We start from the raw sequence: 15727 nt of genomic DNA, 5'->3' as shown, positions 1-15727 counted from the left end.
TTACCAGATGCCTACAGACCAGACTGTCACTACTTCCAGCCTTAAAGATCCCGTGTGAAAGCCCGAAGCACAAATAAAAAGTCTTAAGACATATAATAACCAAAGGAGACAAAACCCTCCAAGCAAACAACTTCTGGAAGGAGAAAGGAGACCACAGTGGCCCATGAGGCCAGAACTGTGTAAGGAAGAAAGGCAGGCTCAGCATATCTTCCCTTGCTGTTGTCCCTAAATGTCCCTTTTAACTTTGTTCTTTAAGGCATCATCCCCATTGCCCGGACCCCAGAGCCAAGCTGGGGCTGGGCACAGGGAGACTCACCCAGCTCCAGGAACGGGAGCTGTATGGAGACAGGAGCATCCTAAAGGAGCCACCACCTGATCGTCTGCCCAGTCTGCTCCTAGACGCGACACTTTGCGAGCACAAGCCGCTGGGTGACAGCCAAGCACCATTTCTGACCATGGGTCTGGGTCCCACAAGAACCAGGACACCATCTGCTTGTCCTGGCCCTGCTGGAACTGCTCCAGGGACAGGAGTAAACAGCGAGTATATCCCTTGTCTCAGGACCACCTCCACCATCGCTCCTGCTGCACTAACACCACCCAAACCCACGGACAAACAAAGTATTAGTGCAAACAAGTTGGCCCTTGGTGGTGTCTATAGACACCCCCCTCTCCATCCCCATCTTATCTGTCTGGGTGACAGATAAGAATAAAATCAGACCAAGAAACCTGCTAACAGTTAAGCAGTGTGTTGCCTCCTGGCCTGGTTTTACTTACTGGCACAGGCACAGGTCTGCTAGGAGTTTTTGTAATTATTTTCCAGGTCAATTAATGTGAGAAATGATTTACACAGGTTAGAGAAAAGGTTCCTTAGAGTGAGAAGTGTTCCCGCTATAGGTGTGACCTGAAGATGTCAACCAGGTTTGATCACTGAAAAGAAAAAAAAAAAAAAAAAAAGAGGACATAAGGACATAAAACTGATACTTATCTTGGTTTTTTAGAGCCATCAAGTAGAAGCACAGTTGCAATAGCTGTTTTTGAATAAACAGCTACAATTTGTACCAAACGTACCCCAGAATACTCTGACAGGCTGACAATGCTGTTGCTGGCATGTTCTTAGAGATATTGTTCTTACCACCTTCTAGTTTTCACAACCCAATTTTTTTTCTTGCCTGGAAATCAAGATTGCTGGTGTGTTTCTCAAAGTATCTGTGGGTTGTTCAAACAGAGGCAGTTTCATTCCCTGGGGGGAGTAAATAACCTAACAAAATCTAATCATCAAAGGCAAAAAACAGTCTTTTCTCTTAGTCCTTCTCAAGGGACAGAGGCTGGATCTCTTCTGCAAGATATCTCCCTCCTTGAGTCCAATATTTTGAATTTCCCATGGAAAAAAACCAGTTCTGCTCCTTTCCCGTGAGGGCTATTTGCTCAGTCTGGGAATTCTCCCAGGGAGGATTTCTCCTCTGGTACCGAAACTCTCCCTTCCTCTCTCTCTGTTTTTATCCCTGACATGTTACACCTATACGTGCCTCCTCATGCTGCTGGCAGTAATTGCTCTCTCATTATTCACACATAGTCACAGGACGCACGTCCCTGTCTGCCCAGGCAGCTCCTCATCGACATTTCCCCCCACCTGCCAGTAGCTCTTTGGTGCGAAGCTGCCCCAGAGCGGAACTCAGCCCAGTCACGAGCCCATAATTGCCACGTAAAGCAACTGTGGAAACTAAACTTGAGACCCCTGCCCTTACATGGTGGCATTTGAAACACCGCGAGGTCACATCTGTCTCTCTACGGTACTGCAGCACAGAAACATTTCAAGATCAGCCCAATAATATCTTTAAATCGGGCCCAAAGGAGACGGCGTGCTTTCCCGGCACTGGCAGACAGCCCTGGCCAGTACAGGCGTGATTCAAGAGAGACTGATGGAGGTGCCTGTTTTAGGCACTTGTCTTGCTCGCTTCCAGTTCCAAACGAACCCCCTCTCGAGACATTAATTCTCCCCGTGACCCCCAGGCCGCCCTTTACTGAGCTATCCAGTGCAAGAGAAAACACGGGCTCCCACCCGCAGGCCGGCTGACTCATCAGATGCCGAGACATCTCTGAAGCACTGGAAACGCTCCTGCAGCAAATGCCTGAGTGATGCAGATGCATCATCCTTCAGAAATAGGCGCCAGACCAGTTACTGAAATAGAAAGGAGATGAGGAGCAGAGGATGTAAATAGGAGATAAACTATTTTGGCAAGGAAACGAACAGTGGAAAAGGCAGAGGTCAGCACTCTCCATTAGTGGTTTTTTCTCATAGTATCATACTTGTAGGTCAACACCTAAAAAAAAATAATGAGCAGAAGAGTTGAACAGGTTGAAGTTGCTTTTAAACCACAGCTCATGCACATGGAAATCAGTAACATCAAACATAAGCTGCTTTCTGAAGCGGACGGGTTTGGCCGCAAGAACAAAGAAACGTGTGAGCAGCCTGCAGAGAAAAACACTCCATTCAGCTTCTGTTTTAATCCTCATTGTGACTCTGCAGTGTAAATAAGAAGCAGGCTGCCACTTGACAATGAAAAATTGACAAAAATCAGCCTTTTCTCCTCCTAACTAGCACTGCTGCACACCCAGATGCAATGGAAAAGGAAATCTTTCTTTCAGAAGCTATTAGAAAAACATTCTGAATTTTTTTTTTTGCCTAGAAAGGGAACCTGCGGAAAGAGCCTTTCTGTCATTATCCACAGAAGCACCCATACCTGTCTGTAGGAGTGAGAAATGGAAGTGTGCTGAAGTTCCAGAATATATTCTCTCTTTGATCCAGCTCATCATTTCCAGGAGAGCCATTTTCAGCCTCTGAATGTGTTACAGGTTGCTTCCCCCAGTCTTCAATCTCCTGTACAGCGTACAGGAGGTCTCGTTATCATCAGCTGGAGCGTTTATCCACGCCTCTCCCCTAACCCAAAAGGCTAAAGAGAGGGAAAACAAATATCGCACATCTAATGAAACTAATCCATCATGCCCTGTTCTGTGAGAGAGCTGGCACTGAATCAGATAACAGAAATTAAATGAAAATGCACAGAAGACATCATTAGGTTAAGTGCAGTGATAGCTGGAACAGCAGCATTGCGCAGTGCTGTATTGCAGTGGTTTCACCTTCTAAAGTCAGCCCGTAAAAGCGTCGCTGGGGAGTAAGAGGAGAATGTTAAACCAAAGGCCTGAAAGCTGAACAGTTTTAATAAAACGTGTATTCACGTTAACCACTGACTTAAAGGTGAAACCCTGCTCTTGAATATACCTGACAGATCAGTTTTTTACTTCTTTGCCAACACGTATCGATCCTGACCTGGAGGGATATGAAACTGGTCCTGGCTTGACAGCTCTATCAGAGCTTACCTTGCTGCGAGTGCTGAGGAGATACCTTCATCCCCCTCCTTCACCTTCAGCGCACAAACAGCTGCAACATCCACGCTGAGGCCTCCACCCTTTCCTCCCTGGAATTACCAACGGGAAGCTCTTTCCAGCCGTGGGAAAACAGACCTGACCCCCAGAGGAAAAGGTTTCGTGAGCACCACCCTCAGCCTGGCACCTGACCGTGCCTTGGCTCTGGAAGCCAGTTGTGTGTTGGTGTGTCCCAGCTCTGCCGCACAGACGTTCTGGAGCCGGTTTAGCCAAGCTGGCAGAGACTCAGAGCAACCTGCTCGCAGCAGCCCAGCTCCATTCCAGCTCATTCACCCTCTTATAATAAGAGACAGGAAATTTCTCTTTTGAGCTGCAATCCAATTAGCCTCCAAATAAAGCTGCCCCACCAGGCTCTCAAGCCCAGCAAAGCACTTCATGGCTCCTATCTGATGCTCTTGCGTCAGCACCCTGCACTTAATAATGAAGAACTATTTATGTCCTTTTCCAGATAAGCTTTCCTGAGCAGCGGACTTTCACCTCACTTTCTGCTGCTCACCACGAGGCCACCACACTCCCATGGCTCAAGACGTGAGCCTGTCAGCTTCCAAACACGCTGACGGAATTATAACCCAAGGCTTGAGAATCTTCCTGGCATATGAGAAAGACATAAGCAGCTGGTATCACCCCTGATTAAAATAGCATTGCAAAATGCATCCTGTCCTCCCCTTCAAGGATACAATTAAAAAACTATCTCAGATACATCAGCTCTTGTCAGTCACCGCCCACCTTCGCACCTCCTGCTCCTTGGCCAGATCACCGCAAAAATAGCCAAAATCCATCAGGCCAATACAAGGAGGTAATATCCAAACCTGGAATGATTCAGAGACAAGCCAGGACTTGGAGTTAAGTCAGAGGATGGGGATGGGTGATCAGCATCAGTATAGAACAAGCTTCTGTTCTTGCTCTCCTGGGCCACCAGCAGCATTGAGAGCTGCCTCTCCCCAGCAGAGCAGGACAAAGGTAGAATAACAAGTCCTTCCAGCCTAATGAGCAGTGTTAGGAGAACTCACCTGAACGGAAAAGGGTTTAGGACCTAATCCATACTAGTCTGTACTTCCTACTCAAGAGCAGAAAGACCCTCCCTCCCCCAGGAAGCTGTGGATCTGCAGTCCTCCGACATCTTTGCGTGATGCACGAAGATGAAGATCACGAACGACCCCGACAGCTCAGAGACCTCTAGGACATCTGCAGCAGCTTCCCTGCCCGTGACACCTGGACCCCAAACACCTTAGCCTGGCTGGGGTCACGTGTTCAGTGACTCTGAAGGAGTCACTTGCAAATCTTCTCCCATCCAGGGAGATGGCATAACTGCGCCACTGCCAGAGCGCACCAGAGTCAGGACCACACAGCAAGGCCACCAATGTTGACAAGGCTTTTGCACAGGGGATTTTATTCAAAATGCAGATTGCAAATAAATTTAGAAGCAGACACAGTAAGGCTCCCATGGAAACAGCACAAAACCCCAGCTGTGGTTTGGATGCCTGTGAGTCTTGGCAGTCTTGGCTAATCCCTTAAGTGCCATCCAATTACTGCAAATGTGTTTGGCATCTACTATAGCAATTGCAAAGAATTAAATGGTCGGATGGCACTCATCGGAAATTACAAGTCACAGAACTCTGTAATGCATTTAAGAAAAAACATCTAAAAAGGAAAATAGCATTACTCACTGCAAGAACTGACCTCCTTGGGAGCCATAAGGGACAACAAAAGGGATCCAAGTAATGAGAGAAACTTAATTCAGAGAAGAAACTAGGAAAAAAAAAGGAAAGAAAGAGGGAGAATAACAAGATTGGGTGAAAGATCTGGGTTTGTTTAGCCTTGAGAAATCTACCTTTGCAACTCCTTATTCTTAGCACAGGTTCTACAATTAACACTCCTTCCCTTAGGAAAGTAATCAAAAACCTACAAGCAGCTTCTCTGTGCCCAGACTTACCAAGTACGATCTGACTGTAGAGATCTCCAGGTGCATCAGAACAGGTAGGACTTCAATGTGACATGGAGAAGGTCTGGGAGGGAGGACGGGCAGCAAGACCACAACTGCTGGTATATGACAGTCCTTTCACGGACAGTTGTCCACACCACGTGTCACTCAGTGGAAGACCTCTCTAGAGCAGTGGAAAAAGCAGACAACATATTTTCCTCTCCAAAGAAAAGCCAGCATGCCCTGAAACTTAAAAATAAATGAGCGAATAAAACAGGAACCTTTGAAAAATTGTCTTCCTTATAATGCCACCACCTCAGTCACTACTATGCACAGCAGCTCCAGAGGAGCAGCTCTCTTGCCTGAAGCTCTTCAAAGGGATTCTCTCTCTCAGCCCGGCATATTCTGCTTTCCATGCACTTAATTCCTCATAAAGATCCTTCCACACAAGGACATGCAAAGAACATTTTTGTACCAGCTCTACCAAAATCCAGGCTGAGTGACAGAGAGCAGCCCCAGAGACGCACAAAGTGCTGCTCAAACCACCTTCAGCCAGCAAGTGCAATGCACAGTCAGGCTTCTCTTCCAAGAATTTATTTTCAAAGAAGATGCAATTAAAAAGGGAGGTGACAGTACAGCCATTCAGACCAGGCAAAGCACCTTCCTTTCCAAATTGTACAGAGCTGTTCTGACAAACCCCCTGACACAGGTGGTTCTTTGGGTCAGGTAATAATTTCCTTCCTGAGCTCTCACCGAGGAAGTCTCATTTCCTCAGTCCCTGGCACCTGTAAGCCGATTCGGAGTGACTCACTCTCTGTATGCAGCTCCAAGGAACTCTACAATCAGCCAGGGAGGAGAGAGAAAGAAATTCAAGCCGGAAGAACGGCTGCAGCTGCTGACTAAGCTGGATGCCAGCGCGAGATCTCTGCACCTCTCTCGCTTGTACTGTTGAAAGTCACGCAAGGGTCTTGCTTGGTACCCCTTACAACATCTTGCAGTGGTACATCGTGCTTTTATCCTAAGCAGGCAGGCCTGTGTGCTTAGCACCTTTAACTTCTGGCTGTTTGGCAGCCAAATTTAGAGGTAGGCCATAGCCAGGCTGGCACAGCCTGCAGGGTGCCCATCCCATCAGGAAGGTGATCCCCGTAATAGCCTTGAAGAGACGTATTAATAGCACTACCTGGGCACTAGACAGGAATTTTACAAGGAAACTTCAATGAAGGCCAGAATTTGCTTGTTCACTTTAGTTTTCCATCAGGCAATATTGGTTAAGCCAAAGGAGACGGGAACTGTTTTGCCTTCTGAAGGTCTGACTGAAAAAAACTTTGTTTAATCTAGTGCTATGTGTAAACACACATTAGATTTGTGGGGTTTATGGTTAGCCAAACATGACAGAAATAAAACAACTACACAATTAGGGACAGAGAAAGCCACAGAGAGGAATCGTACCAGATGTCTGTTATTTGTCCTTTGGAAAGAGCAAACACCTGAGGGGGCCTGAGACCATTTCATTGCTCAGGCAAGAAAACACCTGGTAGTGGCTAAAGCCAGCCACGGGGTTTGGATGTGCACCTTCTTTCCCCAAACCCTGTAAACTGCAATTACTGATAACCTATATGATACTGATAAACTGAGATAGCTGACGATTCACCCTACTTTCTGTCACACGTGCAGCAGGGCGGATGGCAACGCTGCAGCTCCCTGCTCGGCTCTGCCCGAGGTTCAGGGGTGGTGAACAGGCTGATCTGGGGAAATCTCTCCTGGTACAGGAGGAGTCTGTCTGAACTGGAAATGGGGCCCATCAGACAAGTCTTCATTTGTGACCAAATCAGGATTTGAAACCAACTGAAAAATGGGAAATCAGAAGTAAGATAGTGAGGTACAAAAAACTGATGGCCACATACACACACTTCTGATTCCAAGAACCAGAGACATTAAGGGACATACTTTACTGTATCAAAATGCACAAATTTGGATATTTATACAAACATGCAAAATGCTTGTCCCTCCATTTTCATTAGCAATAGCAGGATGGGAAGCTTCCCCTAATCCATTTCAATTTCCATCTCTTCTGAAGCTACTCAGCACTAAAATCAGTTTAAGAACCACTCAGCATCCCAGCAACTAAGAGACTGCAATCCAATACATAAATCTAACAGGGTCCACAATGAAATTTTCCTAGCATATCTACATTAAAGCAAAATTTCTCATGGGGAGTCTAGTTTGTCAATATCGGGCAGTTCCTTTATGATAAATAGTCAGTTGAAATTAAACAAGCAGGCAACTGGATTGCCCAAAAGAGCTGGGCCCCTGTGGTCAAAACAGCAATTTGGGAGAGTCCCAAGATCCGGAGGGAGCCATAGCTCTACCAGGGAATATGAACTGGTTTTGCACTTAGCCAGACTTTGACTCTGCCAAAGAGAGACTCTCTCTTTTTTCCAAAAAGCCAGTGAAAGAACACAGAGCTTTTTGCTTTGGCCAGCTTAGTCTTCAGGAGGTATCTTCTTGCTCCATCATGGTTTTATAGTTTCTTTTGAAAAAGCCACACTGGGGAAAAAATTAAAAGAACTTGTTAAGTCTTTGTGTGCGCATTCCTTTTTGCTTTTTCTTAAAACAATTTAAAATCAAAATGTCAAGGTTTTCCTTTTCAGGGTTACAAGAAGTGAATGAGTGAAAGCAGCAGGCAGCCCAGGTACGGCTTCTGGCGGAGCCTGAAGGCCTACGTTGTTCAAAACTCTTCAGAACATCTACAAACACTTTATAACGTTCAAATGCTCTGCAAAGCACCTTAAAACAGGGCTCGAGAGGTTATACTGCAGCACTCACAATAGCTCAAAACGTAAGACTGGGGTATTACAACAGGAAGAGGCAGACGTACTTCAGTGCACATTTGAAAATATCACTTTCATACTTAGGGATATGTTAAAAAAATGTTAAAACATCTAACAAAAAGATTTCTGTTTTGTTGTGTGTGCATTAATGCTACCCACTTTCCAGAGGAGCAGAATAATGAACGCCAGCAAGAGAAGTCCACCCACACAGCTTCCTACAACAGGCAAGGAATCAAAGACTCCCTTTTTCAGGAAGACGAGAGTAATGTGGGACAGAATCCAGGCCAGCTTAGCACATACTGCAGCCCAGTTATTTTTTGTTGGCTAGCTTTTAACTGAGAACACTACACAGCTTGAGCTAGCGTTCAACCTTTAAACTACGCTGGATGTACCATCAACCTACCTATGCACGTACTTTGCAACAAAACATGATTTTTTTTTCATTGCAAGCCTCCTCAAGGGGGTTAAATTTACTGAGTCTTCTTTACAAGTTTACAGTGATTACAGTAGTGACCAGTGATGATCTTTCAGATTAAAGAGCATGTCTTCACTAGGGAAGGAGAAGGAATATTCATGTTGAAATCCCTGAGGCCTCCGTGATAGCCTCAAGTGTCAGATACACAGAGTACAATACAGAACCCTAAAAACTTTTATGATACGCACTAGCAAATATCCTCCCTCTGGTTTTGTGCTACAGTCAAAAACCTGATTTCACTAAATTAAATGTCAGAACAGATGTTTGCTTCAAAAGGTCGAGAATTTAACCGTGGGAACTTGATTGGTTCTCTAGAGTCAGCAAAAACATCTGGATTTCTCACTTGTTCCTGCCCCAAGAGAAGGACCAAGATCCCTACGTGATGCTCTCAGCGTTATGATTCTCTTCTTTCAGGCCCAGATATAGTTCTCTGTTGAAGGTGATTTTTCACCTTCGAAGCAGAGCAGTTATGCTCTTTAAGAACCATGGAGGAAGAAATAAAAGGAACAAAATATCAGCTGCTTTTCAGTCTTTTCAGAAAAACGTGTTGCAACAGCAAATCCTCGTTCAGACTGCAAGAACCACCCTGTCCAGTGCTGCCACCAGGCTGCGTCTGGTGCGTATAACCTTCTGCGTAACTATTGCTGATGACAAATTCAGAGTCATTTCACAAAGGGCAATTTCGGAAGGAAGCACGACGATCGCAGCATCTCTTCTAAGTGCTGAGTGCCTCCCAAGAGACACTGCCACGAATAAAACATCGGTCCGGCTCTGCGGGGTCAGAAAATAGCATCATGTGTGCAGCAGCAACGTCTCCACTGCGACGCAGAAGGAACCTCACCCTGGACCTCTGGCCGGTCACAGGTTTTAGCAAAGGCAGCAGAGTCCTCTACGTACGCTCAGTGTGAGGTTTTTAAGGCCGATTCTGCTGTCGTGGTGACACTGTGTCCGTTAGAGCGGGCGGAGCGGTGCGCACGCACCGGTAACGCACATCCCAAACGCCTTCGAACGCAGCGCAGCGGCTCAGTCCCCGGCTGCCACGGGTGTCCGCGGCTCCGGGGGCTCGTCCCTACAGAGGCACGGCTCGCCTCTGCCTCTGTGCCGCCGGAACGCTCCGGGGGACCCGGCACCGGCTCACAGCCCACCTCGCACTCGCCGCCACCGGGAACGGAACCTCCGCGGGGCGGGAACGCGCGCGAAAACCGCTCGGGGGCGTGGCCTGGCGGAGCCGGGGGCGTGGCCTGGACGGTCAGGGGCGGAGCCAGTCGGTCGGGGGGCGGGGCCTGGCCGCCGGGGGACGGAGCCTGTCGGCGGGTCACGCCCCCTCCCGTGCGGGGCGGAGACGCGTCGTCCTCTCGCCCCCCCCCCCCCCAGCCCAACTCTCGCGAGAGCCCGTTTGAAACGGCGGCGGGCGGGCGGGCTGTCGCTGTCAGGCCGGGCCGCCGCCATGCCGTTCCCGCCGCGCCTGCTCCGCACCTACTCCCGGCGCGGCGGGCAGCTCCGCCGGCTGCCACCGCCCGACCGATGGATTTCGCCCCCTCAGGATCGCAAGCGGTTCTTCAGCTCCACCTCGGCCGGTTCCAGCGGCCTCTCGGCCGGTTCCAGCGGCCTCTCGACCGGCTCCAGCGGACTCTCCGCCCACTCGGAAGACCCCGACTTCTCGCCGCCCGGCAAGCGCTCCCGGCAGCCCCAGGGTAAGCGGCCCGCCCGGCCCTGGCGCCTGCGGACCCGCCGCGGCGGCGGCGCCGCGGGGAAGGAGAACCGTCCGCCGCATTCGGTGGCCCCCGCCGCCGCCTCCTCCTCCTCCCCGTCCCCGTCCCCCGCCCGCCGCCGCCTCCCCGGTGCGCAGCGGCCCCTGCTGTGCAGCACCCCGCAATGGCCGCCCCCCGGCAGCGCCCGCCGCCGCCGGCCCCGCCGCCGGGCCCCGCCGGCCGAGCTCAGCTCCCTCGTCCTGTTCAACACCAGCGTGGAGAGCGGCTCGGGGCTGGGCGGCAGCCTGGAGCTCTACTCCCCGCCGCGCAGGCAGCCGGCCGCCTCCTCCCGCAGTGTCCCGAGCTCGCCGGAGTCGCCTCAGGGTGGCCCGGAGCGGCGCCCGCCATCGCCGGGGGCTGACAGCAGCGCCAGGGAAGGGGCAGCTGCAGGGTCCCGTCCCAAAGGCACGGGAAGGAGCGGCCAGCCGGGCACGGGGTTGGAAAAGTCCGGCAGGGTTTCGAGGGCACCGGTGTGGGGACCCTCCTGGGCACAAGCTCCCCTGTCCCCACAGAAAGCCACGTCCCCTCCTCAGGCAGCGCTGCCGGCCGGTAACAGCGAGCCATGGCACTCTGCACCCTACGATGGTGCCAGTTCTGATGAACCATGTGATGATCTAAGGAGAGATTCAACAAAAGGAAGGTTGTGTTGTCAGAGAGGCAAAGCCAAGAAGTACCAGCTTACGCCAGTGGTAGTCTTGGACCCTCAAGAAGTGCCAATGTGGCTGACAAGCACGAAACGCAACAAAAAGGCAGATATTCAGCCTGCCTGCCAGCAGCCAGTATCTCCTTTGGGCCTTCAAGCCATCTCGGAGAATAAACATAAAAGTACCCAGGTCATTTCTGGAGAGGGAAGTACCTGTAGAAAAGCTTGCATCAGTGGCTTCAGTGCCAGCCGGTGGGGGAAGCAAACAAGGCTCCGTCCAAAAAGGCACAGAAATAAGAGACAGCAGCAGCCTAATAACTCATTTTTCAGACCACAGGTGAGGCAAAAAGGAATGAAGAAGGGTGTGTTGGAGATGCCTGTAGATGTAAGAAACAATGGCTGTTCATTCCCCAATAGCTCCCATTCCTGGGGTAGAGTTCGAGCATCTTTGTCATTCCATAAGAAGAAGAAAGTTACCATGGAAGAGAGTTTCTACAACAGCATCCTTTGTACCCCTTCTATGAAATTCCAGCTTTCAGGGCACCAGTTGACCCAATCTGGTAGTATGGCGCAGTGCAGCACTTGGTCTGCTTCCTCCATGGTACTGTTGGCTCCCAGCAATTCCTGTTCTGTCCTGGAGCTAATGCTTACAGACGCAGAGAAGGTGTTTGGGGAATGCCAGCAAGAGAGGCCTATTACTTTTGAGGAATGCATTCCTTTGGATAAGATGAAAGATTGCAAGAAAATTGGAGAAGGGGTCTTTGGAGAGGTCTTCCAGATCGACAGTGAGAGAGGACCTGTGGCCTTAAAAATAATTCCCATTGAGGGGACTGAAAGAGTAAATGGTGAAGCTCAAAAGAGCTTTGGAGAGATTCTGCCTGAGATCATAATTTCGAAAGAACTCAGTCTTCTGTCGGAAGAGTCTGTGAATAGGACTGTTGGGTTCATCAGCTTGTACTCTGTGCACTGTGTCCAAGGGGCCTATCCTGAGTATCTCCTGGAAGCCTGGGACAAATACCACAAAGTAACGGGATCAGAAAATGATCGGCCAGACCTTTTTGGGGACGAACAGCTCTTCATTGTTCTGGAGTTTGAATTTGGAGGCAGTGACTTGGAGAATATGAGAAACAGGTTCAGTTCGGTGGCATCAGCAAAAAGCGTTTTGCACCAGGTCACTGCTTCCCTGGCTGTGGCAGAGCAGGAACTGCACTTCGAGCACAGAGACTTGCACTGGGGGAACGTGCTGGTAAAGAAAACGGATGAAAAGGAGCTTACTTATGTGTTGAGTGGGACAAAGCACACAATCCCCACAGCAGGGATTCATGTCAACATCATAGATTACACCTTGTCGCGGCTGGAGAAGGACGAGTTAACTGTGTTTTGTGACCTTTCCACTGATGAAGAACTCTTTCAAGGCACGGGGGACTACCAGTTTGATATCTACAGGCAAATGAAAGCGGAGAACGCCAACAGCTGGACGGACTATCACCCACACAGCAACGTCCTCTGGCTGCACTACTTGTCAGATAAATTTTTGAAACACATGGGCTACAAGAAAAAGGAATCAACTGCTTCCATGAGGAAAATAAAGAAGCAGCTCATTAAGTTCCACAAAGAAGTCCTGAGCTTTGAGTCCGCCAATGACGTTTTACAGAACAGCAGCCTCTTCCAGTGAGCGCGGGACTGTGATGTTGCCAAGGACTAAGTAACTGATACTGCCTTTCCCCTTTGCTCTTTTTTATGTATGACCTTTTTAAATGTCGGCACAATGAAGAAATGTTATGATCGGTTACCAATGTGTATAATATGTATATGTTATCAAAAATGTCTAAAAAAAAAAAAAAAAAACAAACAAAAAAAACCCCAAAACACCCAAACCCCCAGAGTCTTCTGCTTTTAAGATGTTTACATATGTACTTTTTTTGAGGGGTGATGGGCAGGGAGAGAACAGAATTGACGTTTGAGAAGCGGAGGAAAAGGATGCTTTTGTGTTCAAGTAATGTTTCGAATTCCACAGAAGTTTTCTTACCATTTTAGTCTTAGATTATTAAGAGTTTTTTCCTTACTATATTGTCTTAAAAGAAAAAAATCTGGTCAGTGAGGACAAAGGTAAATATACTTAGCCCAGTTGGGGACAGAGAGCAGGGGAAAAAAACATCTTTTGACTTACTTTTAAAAATGAACTCTTGTTCAGTTTGGCAAATTTTTTACCTGGAATGATGCTACAAAATGTCAATATGTAATGTTTCTGCAGTGTGGGCTTTAAAAATGCTCTAATCTGCAATAATATGCTTTTTTTTTTCCTCTGTAAGGACCAGTGAAGAGGTATTGGATTAGGAAAAAAAATAAGAAAAAGTACCTTTGTTCCTGATGCATTTTTGACCACTGTTCTATTGCGACCTTGTATACCGATAGGAACCCAAATCTGTAACTTGATGGTAGCGTCAAAGCGAGTCTCCATTTATCTACAGAAGAAAAGGCACATGCATTAGTCCTGATTGCAGATGGATCGGGTGACCTGAATTTGAAGCTATGCTTACATGAGATTTGAATTCTCTGTTTTCAAAAGTCCTTCGCTAACATTCATGTACATTAAAGAAACTGGTCTAAAGAGAACGATAAATCAAACTACGTTAAAAGTGAATTAGGTTATTATTAAAAATCAGTATATCCAATGACGCAGATGCATTAAGTAATTAAGAGGTAGCATCATCAGATTTGTTAAAACTGGAATGCTGTCTATGCAGTCTGTTTATATATGTGTGTATATATGCAGTCTATCAATTAGATGCGTCTGTGAACCTATCTTGAAGTCTACTTTTTATGAGCTAAGCAGTTAGAGGCCCTATGATATGATTTTATTGTTCTGTCTTTCAGACTCTCTTGCTGCCTAGTACCACAGAAAATGACTTGACAATCTGCAGAGCCTGAAATTATTAAGATGGAAATTGTATTGGAATTTTACCAGGCATCCTCTTGATCTTTTTTCCTCTAATTGACTAAAGTAATGCAATATAATTGAATATTCTTAAAACTCACTTGGTAAGGACTGCGGCGAATGCATATCTGACATCAAGGACATGTTCTTCAGCCAGAATGGTGCTATTTTCATTTATGCCTTGAAAAAAAAAAAAAGCAGGATGGATGAATCAAGGTTATTATCTGCCTGCCTTGGTCCTTTATTTCTACAGTTTGAGAACTGCTAATATCGGCTGTACAAGAGGGATGGGAACAGAGTGGCAGTAATTAAGGAAAGGTGAGGTGCCAGCCCACTTGATGACACGGTACAGTAGTGTTGGGGTAGCCCTTTATTACTACAGATTTTGACAGCTGCCATTGCCTTGAAATGTTTCCCCACAAACCAATGCTAATTTGTGCATATGTAGTATTGCATTCATTAATCAAAATTTAAAGCTTCTACCCCTCACAAAACCGGACACTAAATCAATATAGAAACCTTTGCTGTAAACTGTGCTTGCAATGAAGTGTAATGCAATGAAGCATTGCAATGAAGACCTCATCTGCCAGAGATGAGGTCTCATTTCCTTCTTAAAGATGCTCTCTGTTTGAAAAACACTGTGTACTAGACACTCGCCGTAAACGTCAATGGGAGGAATGCGAGAAGAAAGGAATCTGAATACTAACTTCAGTAGAAAGCCCCTAAACAGGAAAAACACCCTGAACATATGCTCTCATGCCAACCATTTTGAAGGAAAACTGTACTTGGAACAGAGCTGGATGAGATATTTTACTCATCTATCCCCTTTGCTAAGGAAGGAGGATGTCAGAACCCAGTTCGCCATTTCAGAAACGCAAGCTTTTAAATAAGTACTACATTTAAATTAGGACCTCAAAGGATGCTCTACCTTTTACCAAAATAATGAAGTATGAGCAAAGCTAAAATTATCATAAGGGAAGGAAAGATTTTTCACATGGATCCAAGTGCTATAGGAGGTTGAACAGGACAAGTGTAGCTGCATCCGGTGACAGTTCTGTATCCAGTGACTGGTAAATAGTGTGGACACTGAGTAGGGATTCTGGTTTCCTTCCTAGCTCAGTCTATTTTGTGGTGAAAACAGCTATACTCACTTGGTGATATTAACGGTGATTGCAGATTTATTTTGGCATATGCTTTCACCTAATTGCCAAATCACTGAAAATTTTGCCTATTATGAGGGAAGAGAAAGACATAACAAAATATCAATTACCCTGCAAATACTCTTTAACTCACTAGGGTACTGTTAAAACATGATGGCTAATGTATCTTCTCATTGTTCAATTCTGGAAAAATTAGACATGAAGTAAAGTGCAGGAATATAAAAATTATCTCTTGCCTTCAGAAAATGCACACCAGCTGTAAGCCGAATTTGAAGGAATAGAGGCTCTGGCCTAATTATAGAGATAGAGGATGCAAGAGCAGCTGCTCCAAGTATCATTTAGAGGTAGGGGGAAAAGTGAAATAACAATCTCTACGTCGTCTTGAATACTGGATGCCAAACTCTGCAGTTACAGGGTAAGACTACAGAAGTTAATGGTATTGGTTGTCCACAGTCAACAGGAGGAGAGGATGGCTGCCAACAGAATAGGAATGCTCTTTAATGTTGAATAAAAACAGACTGGGAAATTAAACTCAGTCCGTGTCTGCTCCCATAAAACGAATTA

Source organism: Larus michahellis, chromosome 7, assembly GCF_964199755.1.
Source record: "Larus michahellis chromosome 7, bLarMic1.1, whole genome shotgun sequence".
Lineage (NCBI taxonomy): Eukaryota > Metazoa > Chordata > Aves > Charadriiformes > Laridae > Larus > Larus michahellis.
The sequence above is the reverse complement of the archived record's forward strand: the minus strand, read 5'-3'. Positions refer to the sequence as shown.